The following is a 20,466-nucleotide window of genomic DNA, read 5'->3' on the forward strand; positions in this document are numbered from 1 at the left end:
CCCAAACTGCTTCTCTTGCCAGTCTTTCCTAAGTTGGCTATTGGCAACTCCATCTTTTTATTTTACTGTTGAGGTTTAATAATTATGCATGTAGTCTAGATACTAGTCCTATTTCAAACATATGGTATACCGACATTTTTTTCCTTGGTTAATAGCTTATCTTTTCTTCCTCTTAAGAGTGTTTCTTACAGAGCAAAATCTTAAAACTTTGATAAGGTTCATCCAGTATTATGTTGAATAACCGGGATGTTAGCAAGTTTCTTTTTAATATTTACATGCAAGAGCAAAAAGACTACAAATAACTAGGACATGACTAAAACAAACAAAAATAATTTGTGAAGAGATGTACATCAAATTTCCACTTGGGTTGGACATATTTGTTTCTTGCAACCCCACAATTCCACTTCTAGGTATATACTCTTAATAGTCACTTGCTCCTGTGTTTCTGGAGGTATAGACAAGAAACTTCATGGTAGCATTGCTCCTCAAAGTAAAATACTGGAAGCAACAGAATCTGCAGGAGCATTGTTGGTGTCATAAATTGTGTATATTTGCACAACGGAAAACCATACATTACTAAAAAACAATGACCGAGAGCTACACGAAACAATATGGATAAACTATTTTTTTTGGGGGGGAGGTGTCTTTTTTTGCCTTTTCTAGAGCCGCTTCCCGTGGCATATGGATGTTCCCAGGCTAGGGGTCGAATCGGAGCTGTAGCCACCAGCCTAGGCCAGAGCCACAGCAACTTGGGATCCGAGCTGCATCTGTGACCCACACCCCAGCTCACGGCAATGCGGATCCTTAACCCACTGAGCAAGGCTGGGGATCGAAGCCGCAACCTCATGGTTCCTAGCCAGATTCGTTAACCACTGTCCCACGACGGGAACTCCCAATGCGGATAAACTCTTGAAATATAAAAGACAACATACAGAATTGTCTGAAAATGAATTAAATCAAAACTAACTGAAAAACGAATTAAATCAAAACTAAACACTATGCTGTTTCAGTAGGCATGCATATGTGCTAAAACAAGGAAAACAACAAACAAGGGAATGATAAACACAACATTCTGAGTATTGATTACCTTGATCGAGGGGTAGGCGGAGAGATAGGATAGATAGGATGAAAGAAGTACACAGGTAGCATCAAGAGTATTGGTAATAGGAGTTCCCATCATGGCTCAGCTATAACCAACTCTTCTAGTATCCATGAGGAGATAGGTTCAAGCCCTGGCCTTGCTCAGCAAGTTAAGGACCTGGCATTGCCGTGAGCTATGGTGAAAGTCACAGAGAAGGCTTGGATCTGGCGTTGCTGTGGCTGTGGTGTAGGCAGGCAGCTGCAGATCTGATTCGCCCCCTAGCCTGGGAACTTCCATGTGCTGCGGGTGCAGCCCTTCCAAAAAAAGTATCGGTAGAGTTCACTTGCTCAGGTGGGATGGGGATGGCATAAATGCCTTTAAAATCTAAATACCTAATTTTGTCTATAACAAATATTTCATATTTTTAAGAAAAGATGAGGCATATGCACATCAAACTCATGATAGTGGCTGTTTCTTAGGAGAGCAGGAGGGTAAGAGGATTAGAGGTAATGATTTAAAAAAAAAAACCAAAACATTAGTCCTGGAGTTCCCATTGTGCCACGCTGGAAAGAAATCTGACTAGGAACCATGAGGTTGCAGGTTCAATCCCTGGCCTCGATCAGTAGGTTAAGGACCCGGCGTCACTATGGCCTGTGGTGTAGGTCGCAGCGGCAGCTCAGATCCTGTGTTGCTGTAGCTGTGGTGTAGGCTGGCAGCTACAGCTCCAATTCGACCCCTAGCCTGGGAACCTCTACATGCCAGCGGGAGTGGCCCTAAAAAGCACACAAAACAAAAAAATTAGTCCTAATAATTTATTTAATTAACATGAGGGGAAGAAAATATAACAAATAAGGAAAATATTCACAGGTCTCAATTGCGACAGTAGTTTGGAGTATATAGATTTTTGCCATATTATTCTTTACAATTTTCCTTTTTTGAGATTATTATAATCTCATCAGTAAAGAGACAGATTTCTAGGCAGACAGACAATAGAACAAGAATGCAAAGAGTAACAATATAGATATTTGGTCTCATTCCCTGAGATTCACTGAGAGCGGCCACACAATGGATCACAAAACAGCATTCATTTAATTCTCCTCTGAGTGAGAGGGTAGATAGAGAAACACTTTCGATTTACACCACATCTTTATACTGTGTACCTTTTAACATCACCTAAATCACCACAGGATCTCTTTCTGACAACAAAATTAACAGAAGGTGAGCAGTGAAATACGTTTTATTTTAGGGTAAGAAACAGTACTGAAATATTTACTAGACATCACTGATGCTGTACTGAATATAAGCATTCAATGCCTATAAAAACATTTAAGAGCTACAGCTACAATATAAACAGATAACAGAAGGCAAAGCTCTTAACTATATCGCTTGAATTCTCAAAGGCATAGCAGTCAGAAAGTGTGCTTTCAAAAGCTAAGGAAAGAAGTTTGCACAATGGAAAGATAAAATCTTCGACTAAACGAGAGCCTTGTATAACCGAGGAAGAGCAATGAAATTGGTATGTCAAAGAACTTGGAGAGTGAAATATGGAAACTATCAAAACCAATAGAAGGGAAAAATGCATGAGAAGATAAGAAAATCCAATGTGAAAACTGTGGAAAGATTCATTGAAAATGTCAGATTCGTCAAGACAGCCATAGGAAAGTACATGCTGCTTCCCTGAGGAGAAAAGACTGCTCCATAGCAGCAGAAAATTGAGGATTTGTAAATACACCTGCAGTTTACAGAATGCCATTTAAATGTATTGCCTTTTTTTCTACACTTGAGTATTTGGAGTCTCGCTAATTGACATTGAGAGACAATCCCATCCGCCCTGAAGCACACTGGGTCTCAAGGATTAACACAGCTATAAACCCTTGAATGGCCGGGCCAGTGTCTGCTTCATCATTTTCATCTCCCCAGAACTTATTATAGTACTTTGTTCATAATAGGTACTCAATAAATTTATGATAAAAAATAACCCTGCTCGGGAAAAAGGTCTTTTTCTACCACCTTGATAATCAAATGTACTCCAGAGTAAATAAAATATTTTTTGACAGCGAGATAATAGCAAATACCAGATGAACCATGCCACTGGACTTTGAGAGGGCTGCCTGGATGTGGCTTTCTCTAATACGGTATTGCAAATATTTGCTGTGCTCAGTAAATAAAGCTGATCAGAGAGTTGGTATAGAATGACAAGGGAAACTTCATTCTAAGAGAATCAGATAACCTGCTCTATCTCTTAGGTTCTTTAGAAGTGAGCTCTTCAAAAAACCACTTTACCTTCCTGACCCTGGGTTTTTCCATCCCAAAGATGAGGCTGTTAAGCTAAAAATTCCCAAGACCCCTTCCAGCTCTTTCTTATAGTTTCTGATGTGAGTCCATGAAAAAGCTAAACATAGCCTATGATATTCTTAGACTGCATTTTACTTAAAAGAGCTTTTCTTCCCAGATATGGCTAAAAGAAGAGGAAATAAAAATTTCTGGAACAGCCCATCAGGGCTTTCCTAACGAGGTAGTAAGGTACTGCAAACACCAGCAGAGTCATATGAACTTGGTGAAGGCTAAACTGCTGCCTCCCAAATTAGTGTGCATGAAAAGACCCACTAGGGAATCATGAGGTTTAGGCATGTGACTCAGCATCAAGGCAGAGCTGACAGAAGAGCAGCACCGCATTATGGCTGTTCCCACAATCAGACATGCAAGCCTGGCAGTGGAAATGAACAGTCAATAACCTCTGCCAGTGGGTGCCTGTCCCACCCCCGCTCCCATCCAGTGGAAAGCACAGCCTCAGTGCAGATCCGTGTTTTGAAAAAACTGGCTCTGCTATTGACAGGGTTAAAAATCCTCTGCCCTTGTAAGGTGTCCTGTAGCCAGTTTCTCTTAAGTTAAAAGATCCCGAAAGGATCAAGGAAAATAGTGAAACCAAAAAAAATGTTAACTAAAGTGAATGTGAAAAAGCAAAAAGAATTGTGTAGCCCTGTGACTTAGAAGTGCACATTAATTCAGCATCTTGGCATCCACAGAAATGGATGGTCTGCCATGGATTTCAACTTTTCAAGTTGCCTTTGCTATATCATAGACAGCTCCACAATTTAAGAATTATATATAACATGAAACACTGGTATAAAGCACAGTGGCTTTTTAAAATTCTTTCCAATAAGTGCATGCATTACAAACCCCAAATGAAAAAAACCCCTCTATGATTCCTTGGCATAGAATCTCACTGCACAAAAGGACTCTTCCGGAATAAACAATCCATTTCTGTGGAACGCAAGGTTCTGTACTGCAATGAAGCCTCTCTAGAGTCCAGACTTTATTTTTTAACTTTGATCATTAACTTTTTCTCTTACATGTCTGATTAGGCTTAATGAGTTAGCTAAGTTAATGAAGTGTGATGTCCCATTAAATACATCAACTGACAACAATTAATTCCTCGGAGCATGTTCTCTGCTGATTGATTATATCTCTCAGTGTAGTAGAATTTAAGTGATGTAAATCTCTTAGCAGAAAATAGGAGTTGCAAACTCCAGAGTTCAATGCAAAGAAAATGATTATTTTCTATAAGTGAACTTTGTTCATCAGTTCAGTGAATGAGCCGATTGACTTGTCAACAAATGAATGAAAACCTCACAAAAACAAGTTATCAGTCAATGAAAAAAAAGTCCTCTGTCCCCAAAAGCCTTCGCTATGAGCCCCCTAGTTGGGTGGAGTACTTCTCTGTAGTTATATTAGATCTAAGTGTTACATCATGGTGCTACATCTAGACAGGGTGATGTTTAGAGGTTTAGAAAGAAAGCCCAGAAATGTAGAGAAAATATAAGAACCTATGAATTTAGGAAAATCCCCAAATCCCTTTATTCATTTTTGGTAATAGCCCAAGTTTCCCCAAAGCACATAACTGTCAGAGGAAGCCTGCAAACTTTCTTACAAATCACCTCACTAATAATGAGCCATCACAGACTTCTTAAGTAATCCTGATAGACATAGTACCAGATTTCCCAGGAGGTTGAAATACAGTTAAATCGCCTCAGTGAGTGAAATTAGCCAATCCAGGAAGATCCTAGTTGGAAAAGACCGCAAACAACTGTTTACTTATTTATTTATTTACTTATTTGTCGATTTATTCATTTGTTCTTGTCTTTTTCGGGCTGCACCTGCAGCATACAGAAGCTCCCAGGCTAGGGGTTGAATCGGAGCTGTAGCTGCTGGCCTACACCACAGCTCCTGGCAACACTGGATTCTTGACCCACTGTGCGAGGGCAGGGATTGAACCCATGCCCTCGTGGATACTAGTTGCTTTCATTACTGCTGAGCCATGACAGGAACTCCTCTAAATAACTCTTTAAACATAGATGGGCTGGAGTTCCCGTCATGGCGCAGTGGTTAACAAATCCGACTAGGAACCATGAGGTTGTGGGTTTGATCCCTGGCCTCGCTCAGTGGGTTAAGGATCCGGCGTTGCCGTGAGCTGTGGTGTAGGTTGCAGACGTGGCTCAGATCTTGTGTTGCTGTGGCTCTGGCATAGGCTGGCAGCTACAGCTCCAATGTGACCCCTAGCCTGGGAACCTCCATATGCCGCTGGAGCGGCCCAAGAAATGGCAAAAAGACATAAAATAAATAAAAAATAAATAAACATACATGGCTTGATATTTAGCAATAAACAAAAATGGCAAAGGATCTCAAAGCTATCATTTGTAAAATAAATTTAGAGTTAGCAGAGTCTAAATAATCCAGATTATTGGGGAGATTTGCATTAGATGTGGAGAGAAAGTAGTCAGTGGGTGCAAGCATCCAATTGTGGATGACAGTGGGAAAACTCCTGCATTTCCCTACATACTTCACAACAGCTCCCTCACGTTAACACCTACAGGAAGACTGAAGTGCACTTACCCTTATATGCATTGAACAAACACGGGACCAACAGAGCCCAGGTTATCACTGAGACATGCATTTGCAGGGTCCTTCTGATGACAGAATAACCTTTCTTGGTTCTTATGTATATATTACTCAACAGCTGAGAGGCCCTAATTTTAAAAAGTGTGTATTCAGTTAAGTAGGCATTTAATGTTTGCAAGCTTATCAAAGAGGCATCCCTGAATCTTGCTTATTTAACCGGTTCATGAATATAAGCAGCATTTGTTATCTACAGTTGGCTGTTGTCAGTGGTACATTTTTGGTTGTTTGCTTTTATGGGGCCTGAACCAGGACATAAAAGCCAGTGACCGGTGACGGTCATTTTATATATTCGAGTAAAATATTCAGCAAACACATTAATTGAATCAAGCCCTCCATATCCCATTTGTAACCTTGAAGTTAATCTAAAAGATTTTTATGACTACTCTAGTGGAAAATAATAAACCTACAGAGGTGGAAAGTATACCTTGACTCTTCTACATCTACTTGAGAAACAACTGTTGAATCTTGACCATAGATGAAAGCAAAATCTTCCCTATTAGACTAAGTGAGAGTCACTGGCTAGCCCAGCCATTGAAATTAATCAGCACCTGCTTACCTAAAGGGCCTGAGCTAGTTGGTGGATTCCTCTTTCATTCAAGATATCTCTCGGAGTTCCCGTAGTGGCACAGTGGTTAACAAATCCGACTAAGAACCATGAGGTTGTGGGTTTGATCCCTGGCCTTGCTCAGTGGGTTAACGATCCGGCATTGCCGTGAGCTGTGGTGTAGGTTGCAGACGCAGCTCGGATCCTGTGTTGCTGTGGCTCTGACATAGGCCGGTGACTACAGCTCCGATTCGACCCCTAGCCTAGGAACTTCCCTATGTAGCCAGAACGGCCCTAGAAAAAACAAAAAGACAAAAAGACGAAAAAAAAAAAAAAAGATACCTCTCAACACAATCTGCTTGATATTACATTTGATATTACATTGACAGTTTCTGGAACTGCCACAGCATAGCATTGGGTTGGCATGTGGCAGAGAAGGAAAGCATGAAACTCCAGTTCAACCTATAACACAGCTCCCCTGTGTTTCTTTTCCTTCTTACTCCCCAAAATTAGCTCCATCTGCTAGTGTCTCTTTCAATAGTCCTCGTTTCAGAAAAGCTAAAAGAAGCTGACTAAACACTGGTTTAGCATAAAGTATTTTCAGAGACTTTTTATGAATTAATTATTTTCCTGGTTGCCAAAGAAAACTGTTTTCACTAAGTAGGCTAAATGTGTCTTTGTAGCATGGGCGTTCATTATTGCACAATTCTTGCTGTCATTTAAACATTCCATTCTAATGTATCAGATTTGGGATATTTAAACAAACAGCAAGTAAGTGAAATATTAATTCTTCTTATTATAGCTGGATTCATGTTAGTATTCTCTGTCCAGTCCAGTGTCTCCCAAAGTGTAGACTAAACACCAGCCTAAACAATAGACTAGCGTGGGGGTAAGGAGCAGATGATTAGAAATGCAAATTCCTGGGCCGTACCCACTGAATCAGACAGAACGTCTTGGAACGGAGCAAGGAATGTGTATTTTTAATTAAAAAAAAAAAACCTAGTGATTCTTATGCACTAAAAACTGAGATTCCCTGTCCTATCAATGAATTCTTAATTACCCTCTTTAAAAAGGACCCTCTTTATGAATCACCACCACAAACAGGGAATAAATGACAAGCATATTTCATAAAATTACACATGTACAAAAGAAGTTAGTTGAATGAAATAAGCTGAGCTCTACTATTCCGCCCTGTACCCTGTATTTACCAACAAGTACAGCATTCACCGCAATGTTTTGTACCATAAAAAAAAACTGACATATCAATTTCCCCTACTTGGCTATAGGCTATTAGAGAGCAGTATCAGTGTCTTACTTTATTTTCTAGTACCAAAACCAGGGTTAATTATACATGCTGAAATGAAGGAAAAAAAAATAAATATTGTGTCTATTAAGTAAGCTTATTCAAATATATGAGTTATTTAGAGAAACTCCACTTAAAGTTGCCTGAGGAGCAACACATTATATTTCATTCCATCTAAGATGCCATTGACTCTAAGATACACAATTATTTTATATACTACCAAGAAAAAAGAAAAGACCTCTGGAAAATAAATGTGACATCACCATTGATTGTAAGATACAACCCAATTTCAAGGATGATAAAAATGTGAAAAAGTGTGTGTCTTAGTATCAGTATAATGGGGCACTTATTATATGGTACCCTGGTAGCCACAAAGAGCAAACACACTGCCATAGAAAGTGGTCTTGATTATATCATCCATTTATTCCTGACGCACCATGTTATCATGGAAAGCAAGTAGGGCAGATACTTCACTTCAGGAACCACAGTCTGAGAAGTTGCACAGAAGACACTTTACCCATTGAACACTGTCGAAGCCCATGTAACTCCCTGCAAAAGGTGGGTCTCCACAGACCCTGATTAATTGACCATCCTAATAGGTTGCTTGTCTCTCCACCCAGTATGAGTTTGTTTAGGCCATGGAGCTCTGCAATATAAGCCTTCAATTGTACTCAGTGTTTAAATGGAAGTAATAAAAATAAGTGGGTGGGCCAGGGATTGAAGCTATCTATTTAAATGAATTTTAAACCTAATTAGGTGACTAATTGTGCATCAGAACTTAGTTGGTGTACAACATGTCATGTCTGGTTAATGATGATTTATTCTAAAATTCTTCATTCAGATGGCTTTGTTCTCCATTTTTGATGAGTCAAATCACTGAAAGACAGTTTAATTTTGAGAATGTTCCCCTTTTTAATCATCCTCTGTCTATTAAATTTGCAGAAATTGAGAGACACCATAAAACAGAACCCAGCGTTACAAAACGAAAAGTAAGGAAATCAAAGCCCTCCCTGGAGCCTTACATGTGGTATAGAATTGAAGTAGTAAATTCTGGAACATATTTGCCAAATACAAAGTACTACACTGGTAATAATCAATATTTCAAACAAAAGGAGAATTGTGTGGATAAAACTTTTTATAGGCCTACATATTATGGCAATAAACAAGCTTTCTAATTTCCCTAAATGAATTTTGACGGCCCATGGGGGGCAAAGACAGTAAGAAATTAAACCAAACATGTTTTACTCAACTGGCCCAACAAAGAGATGGAATTACCATATCAAAGAAATAGAAAGCAGTAATTAATCTTTTGGAAAGTTCACATGTATCAAATCTGACAGACAGAGCCTAGGATCTTGGTCTCCTCATTGGCCTTCCTTCTTAAAATACTGACCTTACTGCAATGCAGTGGGTAGGTGTGGTCAGGGTTGAGTTCCCTAACACAATTCTGAGAGGATCCCTGCCTTCCAGGTGAAGGCTGGACTCCGGCATTCAGGAAATTAAGCAGAAGGAGAGAATGTCAGGGTGTCTTGTCCGTCTCATTCCCTACTGTGATCGCCTCACTTTTTCTCTGGCCCCTTGTAACAAACTGTTCCTTTTTTTTTATCAGCCTCTCTGCCACCCCCAACCAGTATTCTGCATTCCTGAAAGCAGTGTGTCACCTTAACTTAACATTAGGCAGGAAACGAGCCATTGCATTTTCATCCCAGCCTTACCATGGACCCCATTCTGTGACCTTAGGCAAGTCTAATCCTTCCCTGGGCCCCAGCCTTCTGATCAGTCCAATGAACATAAGACCTATTTCGCAGTACTATTATAAGCATTAAAGAAGATAGGATTACCTAACTTTAGGCCTAGCTTCGATAGAGAACCATATCCAACAAATCTTTATTAAAAGCCTACTCTGCTGTCACTCAAACTGGGTTGGCATATAGGTGAGTTAAAGATGGAATGGGAGTGAACCAAACAGACTTGGTACCCCTTTTAGCCTGCGGTCTGGCGATGGGACAGAGAATTAAACCATCAAGACATACCACACTAGTGCTCTAAAAGTCAAGTACAGAGAGATTTGCAAGGCATCTGTACTGGTCCAGCAGGAGGAAGAAAAATGCTGTGTAAGAGTTAGGCCACCTAGGAGGGAAGATTGTTCTAGGCAGAGAAAGCAGTTGAGTGAAGGCAGTATTTTTTTTCAGAAGTGAAAGAAGTGGTGTTTGTATAGGATTAGAAACTTCACTATTTTGTGCACAAGAAGAAAGGGCCCAAAGAGAAAGGAGGAGTCCTGTTTCAGATATCCTTAGAATTCCTAGAATTCTTAGAAGGCCACTTAGGAGGCAAGTAAGTTCACCATGAGGACATGGCCCGTTGGCTGTTGGCTGGCAGGTGTACATATGGGAGTGTCGTTTAAGAGAACGCTTTGGAAAGTGTCAACATTTTCTTTTAAATCGATTTTATTTAGCAACTCGTTCTAGATTTTTGCCTAAAATGATCTTTCGAACCTAAGAGCTCCTACTTCCGCAGGTCGCTGGGGTCAAAAAATGGTAAGACACTACTGTGAGGGCAAGGAGGAGCATCTCTACGTGTTTCCCAGCTCAGTTCCCAAGACACCTATAATGTTTTCGAAGAATGGTTTTCCCGACCTCAGCATGCAAAGACAGCAACCACATTTGTTGTATGAAAAATTGATTGTGCTCGACGTGCACTATGCATCTGCCATTTTCTCAAAACCGTGTCTCCAGTTCAGTACATCCGAAAAGGCTGCCACAGCAGATTACCTCAGCCAAGGGGCAGCAGGCTTTCATCAAATGTGGTCTGAGGGGAGAAATGAAAAGTGGAGGCTCTCTGTGCCCAGGAGCTAAGAGAGCAAGCCAGGTTCTCTGCATTCTGTAAGGGAAACCGATGTGCAGCCCAGCAAGCTTGAGGGCATTTTCTGCAAGAGCTCTTGCACAAATGGAACTGTACATAAAAGAGTGTGTGCTAATTAGTGCACAAGTACAAACAGAACTGGAGCTTTCCTTACTCATTTTCTGCTCTGGAAAGCTCTGCTGAGTGCTCTAAAACCGTGAAGAATTTCTTTGCCAGTTGTACCACGGGCTTAAGAAAATATTTTTCACAAACATCTTAGCAACAGATTTTCCCCTGATGTTTGCCATGTCCTTTGGGGTTTAATCAATGCTTTCCTTTTGAAATTCATTTCCTGAGTTTCAGTCCATGAGCAGCACTTGAATTTAAAACCAGCCTATAGATCCTTTCTGGGAAAATGATGATACTATGTTTCAGATGCTCATTAATGAAGAACAACAAAAAAATACTTCAAATCCAAAATTATTTCATCTCTCTTCCATTTACATCTGAATCTGGATTCTGCTGCATTCTTTATGAAGTTTCTACCATGCGCCTTGGGAATCATTTCTTTGTACGAATCAAGGGTGCATAGCTCATTGCCCACATCTGAAGTCTATTTGTATCAAGTAAGGATTATCATTTCTCTGACAAATACAACTTTATCTTTCTCTACCTCCTCTACCTTTAAATATACTTTTGTTGGACAATTTTCAGCAAAATTATGGGTTAGGATACGTAGAAAATTACTAACTAGTCTTCTTCATACCAGTAAAGCTTCAAATTGCAGTTTGCTCACCTAGTATATTCCAAAGAATTTAATCTCCTTCCCTCTAGAACACAGGTACATAGGTCACAGAAAAGTGTGTAATTTCAACTCATGCCAAGCATAGAGAATGGGAATTTAAAAATGCAATAATAAGGATACTTTAGCCATAATAATAATAATAAGAACAATAATATCTTGAGGCTGTCCTGTATAGTAGGACTTTGCCAAGTTCTTTGCTAAAAGGTTTAACTTTTTTTTACAAAAAAAAGTTTAAGTCCACAAAAATGCCAGGAGATATTTGTTTTGATCAAGTATCTTTTGTCCCATTGGTAAAGAACAGTTAACACTTCTGGGCTGACTGAGCACACAACACCAATACTTGATAGATGAAATTCATTATTAGTCACAAATACTCACGGCTAGGGGAGAAGGATACCACATGCTACACAGGGCCACATGGGGCTGCACTCAGGAACAGGGTGAACCAGGAGCTGCGGAAGGCAGGATTTGTAGGAACAAGAGAGTGAGGTGCCCCCTGGTTCTGATGGGAGGGTGGATTGGCTTTGAAGAATACTGTGAGCTGAAGGGAACTAAACCCACAAAGATAAGCAGAAATGGCATTTGGCCCATTTGGTAAGGAAGCAGGCTTGGGGAGAAGACTTATTCATAAGAGCAGACGAGGAAGGGGAACATGGGTTTAGCTATATCTGAAGTCTTTCCAAGGCAGCACTTATTTTAAACCTTAATTTTAGACCTTATACTATAATTTTTTCACATTATCACATGTAGAAACTGAAGTTCAGAGAGGATTAATAATATTCTATGGTGACACAGGTGCATGGTACAGCCAGGATGTAGAGCTAGCTTACTTGGCCTCTAAAAATTAAGAATTGTTTATTTTTGTCTTAATATTTCTGTTGCATTTTCAAGCTTGCTCTGTCTTCTTTTTGAGATAAATTAGAATGCTCTGTTTAAAAATCTAAGCACATTGACTTCACCTCAATAAAAATAAACACCTAAATCCTGCTTAGAAATTGTGGTGGGCAGAGAGGAGTTTGAGGACCTCCCTTCTGCTGATTTGAATACACACCTTACCAGATACTAAGGAGGAGCTACTGCTGGAAGAAAGAGGAGAGGCAATTGTTTCCGACCCCCACTCCCCTTGGATGATAAAACTGAATGGAACTAAACCCACAAAGATAAGCAGAAATGGCATTTGGCCCATTTGGTAAGGAAGCAGGCTTGGTGAGAAGACCTCATTCATAAGAGCAGACGAGGAAGGGGAACATGGGGTTAGTTGTATCTGAAGTCCTTACAAGACAACCACCTAATCCTCAAGGCAGAGCCTCCTTGCCTGCCGCTTGCATCTCTCACAAGCGACTGATCTTAATAAACCTATTTCTTGCTGAAAATAGAAAAAAAATTGTGGTGGGCAGAACAATGGCCCCCTAAAGATGTCCTAATTGCTGGATCCTGTCAATATTACCCTTCATGACAAAAGGGACTTTGTCATTAAGTTAAGCTTCTAGAAATGGGAGACTATCCTGGACTATACAAGTGGGCCCAGTGTCATCACATAACTGTCCTTATAAGTGAAAGAGGGAGGGAGGAGAGCCAGAAAAGGAATGTGGTGACAGAAGCAGAGGTCAGAGTCATGCAATTTCTGGCTTAGGAATTTGGGCAGCTTCTAATAGCTGGAAAAGGCAACAGATTTTTCCCTAGAGCCTCCCGAAGGAACCAGCCCTGCTAACACCTTGACTTCAGCCTGAAACCCTCTTCAGATTTTTGACCTCCAGAACGTAAGATCATATACTCATACTGTTTTCAAACCACTCACTTTATGGTAATTTGTCACGGCAGCCAGGGTAAACATCAACACTTGTTTCGTTCCCTTTCCACAGCTCCAATTTCCTCCTAGTAGATTTTGATGGTCACGAACACTAACTTCCGCTCCTGTGGTCTCTCATAGAGGCTTTCAATGTCCACGTCTACTCAGCTTCTCCAAATTCTACCGTATCTCCCGCATCTTATTTCACATTATTACTCTCCTAATTCATCTCTTATTTTCTTCTCAGGGATTCTTATTCCCACTTTGTTTCTGCTTTCTACTTCTTTTAATGTGAACCCTGGGTCTCTCTGCATTCGACTTCTATTTTACTGACTCCTTCATGCTCTATGCTTCTTCTATCCACTTCTATGCTTCTTCTCCCTCTCTGATCTGCTAACGTTATCTATTGTTCAACTCAGGACTTGGCTTTAAACTTATTTCCTTAAAAGTCTTTCTTATTCCCTGGACATGATCAATATCTCTTGCTATACAATCTTGTCACCATTTTTATAGAGTTGTAATTTACTGAATACTTTTCCATTAAGGTCTATCTTTCCCCCCAGACACAATCCATGTTCAAGGATGGTTCTTGTCTTATCTATAACTGTATATCTAAATTGGGCCTACTATCTTGTACACAGTATATGTTCAATAAATAGTTGTTGAATGAAGGAATGAATAAGTACAAAGTCTCATTGGTAATTACTGTAACTCAGAAGACAATATAACCATGACTTATTCTAATACTAAAAGGAAACTGTTCTCAACAATCGGGATTAAGAGGACACAGACTATTATAATCAACAGCAGTGGTGCAATATCTGAAACATTTACACTGACATTGAAGACACAGTCAACACTGACATGAGTGTGTTCACACACACACACAATGAATTTCATAGAGCCATTCTTCATGATGATCCACTATAAAGTCTAAATTTTCACACTAAAACTCCATTGAGTACTGTCAGTTCTACAACTGAGCCAATAAAATATAACAGAATTTATACCACATTACGGGTCATACTTAAACCAAGACACGTCCACCAAGCCAGCCTCATGGAGGCACAACCTGAGGAGTGTTGCACAGGGCAGGGCCCCACACTTAGGAAGACCTCACACCCAGTTTAATGTTCTATTTTTTACCATCTTGAAATTCTTAATGATTATTGAATAAGGAGTCCCTTATTTGCAGTTTTTAAGATCTTATTATATGTCAAGCACCATTTTGGGGAATATAAAATATGAATAAGATGATGTTCTCAAGGATGATACAGATAGCCAAATAAATATTGACAACCAATTACAAAATAATGTGACAAAGTCTATATCGGAGGCAAATGAAAAGGACTATTGGAACTCCAAGGGAGAAGTTAAGGATTGCCTGGGAGTGCAGGGCAAGGCTTCTCAGAAGAGAGCACATTTGAGATGAGTCCTCAGAAACAAATAGGAATTCTGCAGTGAGAAAGGTCATTACTAATGTAGTGACTAAAATTACTTAATAGGTGAACAAGAAATGATAGGATAATAGGGCTGTCACCAACTATGCTCCCAGATCAGAGGGTGTCCAATTTGTTCATCACTCCCCAAGCACAGATCCAAGGGTACTCTCCCACAACAACCCAGTTGGGAAACAGACTGCCCACTTTGCAGTTTCCAAAGTTCTGGGCTGGCGGGTGGGAGGGGATGATGAACAGTGAGCATAGAGCACAGAGCATTTGCTAGAATTACCCAACAAGGACAGAGCAGAAGACACAGGCAACATGGCAGGCTACTTGGTATAGCTTTCTAAGCACCCAGGTCATTCACGTGGGTCCTTCCTCCTTCTGGGAAATTTCACCAAGATCAGCCCGTTGACTCAATGGTCACTCTCATTTTTCCCCCCTTTTCTCACCTCCTCTTAATCTTAAATTAATCCTTCACTCTAGCACCTTTTCCAGTGTTCCTCAAAAAGCTCCCCCCTTCTCAAAATCTCTTTGCTTTTTTTCACATGATACTTTAATGGCATATTAAGCCCTGACTCCAAATCCTTAACAGTTAAATAACCATTTCCTCTTTCCTCAAGGGGACAGAGGGCGTAATACTTAAAGGAGATGAAGAATTACATTTGTTTTCTTCCTCCTTGTGCAGAAGAAAAAGAATTAAGTCTTCACCTAAGAGGGTCCACAGTAGGTTCATGGAACACAGGGTGAAAGAACCTGGCTCAGAATCCTTGGGGTGGGTCTCAAGAGCTCCTGATAGGAACTCAGCAACCATGATAGGACCATTCAGCACCAGTGAGTTCTTATGATTAAGATGGCAATTTTGTCCTCACCTTCTCAGAAGTCTTCCCTTTTTCCAAAAGAATAGGCTAAATAAGGTCCGGTCATCTCTTACAGATCTGGAAGTTATGGCTCTGGGCTCTGTATCTACTTTTCTGTTCCAAGATTTTTATCTCAGGGGAAATGGCAATGCCTAGACCTTGCTCAGATAGATGTGTATACATTTGTGATTCTGAGGACTTATTACAAGTTGGATCATTGTCAAGCTTTTCCATTTCTAAGCCAAATGTCATATCCTTATTAGAACAAGGGAAAGAGCCCTAGTTTGGCTGTCAGAGCGCTGGAAGGGAGCCTGGGCCCAAATAGCATATTTTTGGATATTTCTGTCCAATATTAGAGTCTCCAACTTTTAACTCATTTTGATATCAATGCTAAGCAGGTCTCACAAAACAATTTGGGAAGGTGTCCCTTTTTTTCTATTCTCTAGAGGAGCGTCTGGAAGATTTATTCCATTTCTTCCTAAATTATACTTGGGTCAAAGATACACTATTTGAAAATGCCAATTTTCTTTCAATTTATCTAAAGATTTAATGGAATCTCAATGTAAAAATCCCAGCTGTGTGTGTGTGTGTGTGTGTGTGTGTAAACTGAAGCTGACTGTGAAATTTATATAAAAATAAGACCAAGAATATTCATGTTAATCTTGAAGAACAAAGCTGGAAACTTACATTGCCAGATAGCAGGACTTATTATAAAACTGTAGTAATTAAGACAGTGCATTATTGAGACAAAAAATAGAAAAACTGATCAATATTACAGACAGGAGATCCCACAGCCAGCCTTAAACATACACTTTGTGTCAGCTTGCACCTGGACAGGATTTCTCGTGTTACTTGCATTGAATACCTATACCTTCTGTTCCCAAGGGGTGTTGGGGAGTCAGGGAAGAAGTCACTAATGAATCTTCTTGATGCATTGGCATAGGTGAAAAAGTCAGTTTGCAGAGATACCTGAAAAACCAGGCAAAAAAACCCCAAGGATGTCCAACTGCAACAAGAAGAAGAAAACAGTGGAAGGTCTGTAGCTAACTGTTGCCTCTATATACTGTTACAAGTGCCAAACACCTGGCAGTGACTTAGGGCTGCTGTTGGCTGGCAAAGGTAGCAGTCAGGAAGAAGAGCTAGACATGCAGATGGGAAGAAAGAGGAAAGCTAGAACCCACCAGCACCTTGTGTCTTTCCATGGACAAATCTAAGAAGACTTCCAAAGAACATCGGTAACTTCATTTTCTCCTTCCAAATTTTGTGTGAGGTCCTCTATTAGCCAACTGGAATGGAAACCATTCAGAGAGTGAGATTCTGGGAAAAGTGGTTCTTAGCTTAATTGACTAAACACAGAAGAATTCAACATATACAGCTATCTGCTTGCAGTAACACTGAGGTGCAATGCAGAAAGAATGATCTTTTCAATAAATGGTCCTGAATCGATTAGATATCTTATGGAAAAAGAATAAATCTTGATGCCAAGCTCACACCATAAACAGAATCAATATCAGATGGGTTATAAATCTAAATTTTAAAAGTAAAACAAAATTTTAAAAGCAACGTAGACCAATATTTCCATAGCCTTGAGGGAGGCATAATTTTTTTTACCATTTTAAAGTGTACAATTTATTGGCTTTTAAGCACATTTACAGTGGTGTGCAGCCATCATTGCCACTTAATCCCAGAACATCTGCATCACCCTAAAAGGTACCCCTATAGCCATTCTCCCATTTTCCCACAGCCCCTAGAAACTACCCATTTGCTTTTGTCTCTGAGTTTAGGCAGAACTTTTTTTAAACAGGATATAAAAGGGCATTAATTACAAAGGGTAAACTTCTGATTAAATTGACTATATTTAAATTAAGAATCACAGTTCATCAAAAACATTAAAATAGCAAAATGGCAAGCCATAGGCTGCATAGAAGCAACATATATGTTAGGAATTCATTTCAAAAGGTTTTAGAACTCTTGAAAATAAACAAATATGCAAGTAAGCATATAGCCCAACAGAAAAGAGGGCAAACTTTGTATACAGACACATCACAAATGAGCATGTCCAAATGGCCAATGTATTAGTTATCTGTGGCTGTATAACAAATTACCCCAAAATTTAACCACATAAAACAACATACATTTATTACATCATGTTTCTGTCACCTATATTTATTATTTGTGTGGGTCAAGAATTTGTGTGCCCAGCTGGGTTTTCTGACTCCGAGTCTCTCACAAGGTTGCAGTCATCTTAAACGAAAGTCAACTAAAGGTGAACCTGCTTCCAAGTTCACTCCAGTGGTTGTTGGCAGCAGTCACTTCCTACTGGGCTGTTGGACTGAAGCCTTGAGTTCCTCAGTTCTTACTCACAAGGCCTTTCCATATGGCAGGAAACAACATAGCTGGCTTCATTAGAGGAAGAAAGCAAAGTGGCAAGAGTGCTAGCAGAACACAGCCTTCACAACCTAGTCTCAAATGTACCATTCTGCCACTTTTTCCATATTCTATAGATTAAAAGCAAGTCACTAGGTCCAGCATACACACATAAGAGAGGGCAGTAGATGACACAAAAGCACGACTATCAGGACAGCTAGAACTCTCAAACACTGCCAATGGAAGTATAAATTGCTATAGCCATCTTGGAAAATATTTTGGGAGTATTTATTAAAGCTGAACATACACAAAAGCTCTGACCCAGCAATTCCACCTGTTTGGAGATGACCGAACACAATGTATTTCATTCAAAGAAATGTACAGAAAGTTCAAAGCAGCACTGTCCCTGAGAGACAAACCAATTTAAATGTCAATTATTAGTAAGATGCGTAAATAAACTGTGTCATATTTGTACAACGAAAGTCCGTAAAATAATGAGTAAATAAATTACAACTATCACCAACAATATGGATTAATCTATCTAATATAACTTGAGTAAAATAAATTAGAAATCAAATGAGCATACCATACCATTCCATTTACATAAAGTTCATGTCAAAATAATCTATGGTTTTAAAAGACAAAAGAGGTTACTCTTGAAGCAGTGACTGCCAGGGAATGCAAATGGGCTCAAAAACTTTCTATGACTTTGCATCTCATTCAGAACTCATTGAATCACAAGAGCTTATATGATTTGTACCTAAATCCCCCCATCGTCTCTTTGTCTTCATTTACTATCCTCCTTGCTAACTATTCCAGGTTCCCTGAACGCTCCAACCACACTTCTGCCTCAAGGCATTGTCTCTTATTGTTGTTATGCCTGCAAACTTCTTCTGCCAGATTTTGAAATGTCTTGCATCCTCACCTTTTCCAGGCTTTGTTCAAATGCAACCTGATCAGAGAGGACTTCCTCATTATTTTATGTAAGATTGTCTTTAACCTACCTCACTTATTGTCATGAAGTTATCAATATCTGGCATATAATACTTTTATTTGTCTAATATCTGTCCTCTCCCACTAGAGTGTAAACTCCATAGGCAGGGATTTGGGGTATTTTTTTTTTTTTTAGTTGCTGTTTCCATAAAGTCTAGAACAGTGCCTTACATGTAGTAGCCTCTAATTAATTGCTAAATAAATAAAGAGATGAGGAAGCCCCATAAGGAGATAGAGAAGGAACACAGAAACTTAGCCAGGATGAGTACAGAGAGGGATCGGGGGAAATCACATACCATGGAGAGGCTACCCATTAGGGTTACTGAAAAGAAAGGAGTTAGTGTTCCATGTTCAATACCTTAAGCCCAAGAGGCAGGGAGAAGGCAATATCCACTTGAGGCAGGTGTTAATATCCCATGAGTCCGCCCTAAGATGAGAACAAGAACCAATATCAACACTTCTAGGGGAGGGCAGTAGTTTTCCTAATAAGAAATGATTCTAAGTCTTGCTTGCATCAGGGAAGTCCTAGACTAGAGAAGATACCACTCAGGCTTCCTGAGTGCTTTTTATGTCAACAGAGATCATTTCCTCTGATAAATGACTAATGGAAGGGTTCATAGACCTCTAAAAAAATAATTTATGTAAATAGAAAGCATTGAAATCATCTATACAATCAGACTTTGAAGGAGTTTGTAGTACAACATACAAATTGTTTAACTGATTTTTGTAGCCATTAGGGTAAGACTGCTGTTTGCTCCTAACTTCTGTTAAGATTATTGCTTTGGTAGATGAATTTATCTAATGAAAATTAATGGTAGCTTTTAATCAGCTGGCACTGTATTGGTCACAAATAGAAACAATACTATGACAAACATTAGCAATGAACACTTAGTTATAATTCTTTTTATTCCCTCTTTCTGTTTAAGTCATGACTCACAGATTTATCTAATTCACATAAACAGCTCATATGCCCACATTAGCAGTCTTCCTTTATATTTCCATTATTTACACTCTAAGTGTTTCATATTCCTCATTGTCTCTATGGATTAATGACCATTTACAGTACTAAGTTTAAATATGTTTTGTCTTGAATTTTCAACTCCTAAAAATAGACTGTGAACCCAATGTAATAGAAGTCAATATTTAAATGCATACATCTTGTAATAACAAGATTCCATTCAGTTTGGTTATTAGCACTTTACGATAGCATCTGTCTTCTAATTGCATTTTTAATGGTAGTTGGTGATGCATTTCATCATCTAGGAGAACCAAAGAGATGGTGTAAATAGATATGTCATAAACAGAACACATCAACATATTGGCTAACTATAAATATCCCCATATAATCAGAAGGAGATGGCACTTCAAATCTGACCTTCAAACTTCTTTGCAGGAAATCAGAATGTGTATCTAGGTGTGGCAGAGAAAGTTATGCATTTTCTGCATCACTGTAAATGATAATCTGAGAGCTTAAATGTATTC

This window comes from Sus scrofa, chromosome 4, assembly GCF_000003025.6.
Source record: "Sus scrofa isolate TJ Tabasco breed Duroc chromosome 4, Sscrofa11.1, whole genome shotgun sequence".
Taxonomy (NCBI): domain Eukaryota; kingdom Metazoa; phylum Chordata; class Mammalia; order Artiodactyla; family Suidae; genus Sus; species Sus scrofa.